This window comes from Homalodisca vitripennis, chromosome 7, assembly GCF_021130785.1.
Source record: "Homalodisca vitripennis isolate AUS2020 chromosome 7, UT_GWSS_2.1, whole genome shotgun sequence".
NCBI lineage: Eukaryota > Metazoa > Arthropoda > Insecta > Hemiptera > Cicadellidae > Homalodisca > Homalodisca vitripennis.
Window position 1 is genome coordinate 145,279,923 of NC_060213.1, and position 3,944 is coordinate 145,283,866.

Here is a 3,944-nt window from a genome sequence, read left to right on the forward strand (position 1 = left end):
CGTGGAGAATTGTGACAGGCAGGAGTTTCTGTCTAATGTCAATGTTGAATATAGCACCTGTTCACCTTCCTCGTACTCGCTGCCACAGACTAGACTACTCCTGGATAGATCCAACTGTACCTCGTATACACACGACTGACGTGGAGAATTGTGACAGGCAGGAGTTTCTGTCTAATGTCAATGTTGAATATAGCGCCTGTTCACCTTCCTCGTACTCGCTACCACAGACTTGACTGGACTCCTGGATAGATCCAACTGTACCTCGTATACACACGACTGACGTGGAGAATTGTGATAGGCAGGATTGTCTGTCTAATGTCAATGTTGAATATAGCACCTGTTCACCTTCCTCGTACTCGCTACCACAGACTTGCCTGGACTCCTGGATAGATCCAACTGTACCTCGTATACACACGACTGACGTGGAGAATTGTGACAGGCAGGAGTTTCTGTCTAATGTCAATGTTGAATATAGCGCCTGTTCACCTTCCTCGTACTCGCTACCACAGACTTGACTGGACTCCTGGATAGATCCAACTGTACCTCGTATACACACGACTGACGTGGAGAATTGTGATAGGCAGGATTGTCTGTCTAATGTCAATGTTGAATATAGCACCTTTTCACCTTCCTCGTACTCGCTGCCACAGACTAGACTACTGGATAGATCCAACTGTACCTCGTATACACACGACTGACGTGGAGAATTGTGACAGGCAGGAGTTTCTGTCTAATGTCAATGTTGAATATAGCGCCTGTTCACCTTCCTCGTACTCGCTACCACAGACTTGACTGGACTCCTGGATAGATCCAACTGTACCTCGTATACACACGACTGACGTGGAGAATTGTGATAGGCAGGATTGTCTGTCTAATGTCAATGTTGAATATAGCACCTGTTCACCTTCCTCGTACTCGCTACCACAGACTTGCCTGGACTCCTGGATAGATCCAACTGTACCTCGTATACACACGACTGACGTGGAGAATTGTGACAGGCAGGAGTTTCTGTCTAATGTCAATGTTGAATATAGCGCCTGTTCACCTTCCTCGTACTCGCTACCACAGACTTGACTGGACTCCTGGATAGATCCAACTGTACCTCGTATACACACGACTGACGTGGAGAATTGTGATAGGCAGGATTGTCTGTCTAATGTCAATGTTGAATATAGCACCTTTTCACCTTCCTCGTACTCGCTGCCACAGACTAGACTACTGGATAGATCCAACTGTACCTCGTATACACACGGCTGACGTGGAGAATTGTGACAGGCAGGATTGTCTGTCTAATGTCAATGTTGAATATAGCGCCTGTTCACCTTCCTCGTACTCGCTACCACAGACTTGACTGGACTCCTGGATAGATCCAACTGTACCTCGTATACACACGACTGACGTGGAGAATTGTGATAGGCAGGATTGTCTGTCTAATGTCAATGTTGAATATAGCACCTGTTCACCTTCCTCATACTCGCTACCACAGACTTGCCTGGACTCCTGGATAGATCCAACTGTACCTCGTATACACACGACTGACGTGGAGAATTGTGACAGGCAGGAGTTTCTGTCTAATGTCAATGTTGAATATAGCGCCTGTTCACCTTCCTCGTACTCGCTACCACAGACTTGACTGGACTCCTGGATAGATCCAACTGTACCTCGTATACACACGACTGACGTGGAGAATTGTGACAGGCAGGAGTTGTCTGTCTAATGTCAATGTTGAATATAGCGCCTGTTCACCTTCCTCGTACTCGCTATCACAGACTTGACTGGACTCCTGGATAGATCCAACTGTACCTCGTATACACACGACTGACGTGGAGAATTGTGATAGGCAGGATTGTCTGTCTAATGTCAATGTTGAATATAGCGCCTGTTCACCTTCCTCGTACTCGCTATCACAGACTTGACTGGACTCCTGGATAGATCCAACTGTACCTCGTATACACACGACTGACGTGGAGAATTGTGATAGGCAGGATTGTCTGTCTAATGTCAATGTTGAATATAGCACCTTTTCACCTTCCTCGTACTCGCTGCCACAGACTAGACTACTGGATAGATCCAACTGTACCTCGTATACACACGACTGACGTGGAGAATTGTGACAGGCAGGAGTTTCTGTCTAATGTCAATGTTGAATATAGCACCTGTTCACCTTCCTCGTACTCGCTGCCACAGACTAGACTACTGGATAGATCCAACTGTACCTCGTATACACACGACTGACGTGGAGAATTGTGATAGGCAGGATTGTCTGCCTAATGTCAATGTTGAATATAGCATCTGTTCACCTTCCTCGTACTCGCTGCCACAGACTTACCTGGACTCCTGGATAGATCCAACTGTATAAGCACACAATCTGTTGTTTTATCGATAGATGCTGTTTTTCTAAGAGTGAAATAGACTGCTAGCCACGCTGATTTTGGCGGAAGTGAAAATGGGACAGTATCCAAAGGGTTAAAAAATAAAACGAAAATATTTCTCATATCATATTTTTCCTGGTTTTATTTACCGGTACCTTAAACCGGCCGTCAGACACACAAATGATAGTTACAGCTCCTTCACATAACTAGACAAAGACACTCAAAGTCCCTACTTTAAGGGTCTCATATACGTTTAGCTGATGCTGATTATATATACATATATTTTCGTGACTGATAGTTGGTTTGTAAGTACGTATGGAAAATGAGATTTGAAAAATTTCATTTCATATTTTTTAACCTATTGATAATCTCCCATGTTAACCCATAATAAAACTAGCGTGATATAAGATAGATGCTCAGGTTGAGTGATCATACAACGCAAATTAGCTTTCTGTTCTCGGACTATACAGTTATACCCAAACTCCACGTAACGAAAATTGCTAACATGTGCCTGCAAAGAAATAATCAACAACACAATAAATGTTTTGAGCAAAAATTTATCCCTTTTTAAATTACTATATTTTTATGAGAATAAGATTCATTATTATCATGTAGAATAATTTGGATTATATTAGTATTTTATACCTGAGTAGTCTATAAGCTGGGTTAAAATGTATTATAGACCAGATCGTTGAATGAAGTGATCGCCTCCCACTGGGAAAGACGTTTTAATCCGACATCACCTGAGATCACGTGATGGCCTGATCGGCATGGCATAACGTTTCCTGTGCGCTTCCCGTGTACATGATGTGACTTATGGCGAGGGTCTCTGACTTTATCCTGTATTCTTGTAGTGTTTGCCAAACGTTCAATATATAACTTTTTCTTTAGTTGTTTCTCGTTATCTCCATTTGCGTTCGAGTTTTGTTTAACCCGGGACATATGAGTACCTGTGTACCCCGCGTCTCCCACTCAGGCGCCAGTGACTGTTGTGAAGTGTCTCCCACTCCGATGCCAGTGACTGTTTTGAAGTGTTAGCTGTATCTTATGAACACCGAATCGACCCCATGGGAGACCTTCAGAGGATGCGACGTCAGTTCTACCTCAAAATCTCTGTCAGCCTTGACATAGACGTGGGACAGAATTTCAGGGAATTTCTTGCCAATATTAAGAAAACACCGCCTCTAAATAAATGTCGGTAATAGTGTAAGGCAATAGTATATCCTTGTAAATTAAAAAAATCCGTAAGATTTTAGGCCTGTCTTGTAAACAACAGATTTCAAGTACGTCAGGGTCAGGTTCTGGACGAAAAATATTATGTTTTTTTCACAAAATGTCTTAGATGCTTAGATAACAGTGTCTTCGTTGCGAAGTCGTTCTGAAAAAGGCCGATTGTCACTGATAACCTTTATGATTTCACTTACACCACCACTGCTCTGCTTTAACTCGTTCACCAACCGTCCAGTGTTCCATTTGATGAGGTTCTGGCCAGTGTTGTTCCAGTACCAATACTTTGTGCAATATTTACCTAAAGGTGACGCTGTTTGCGCGCAATAATTAGTCAGAGGTTAC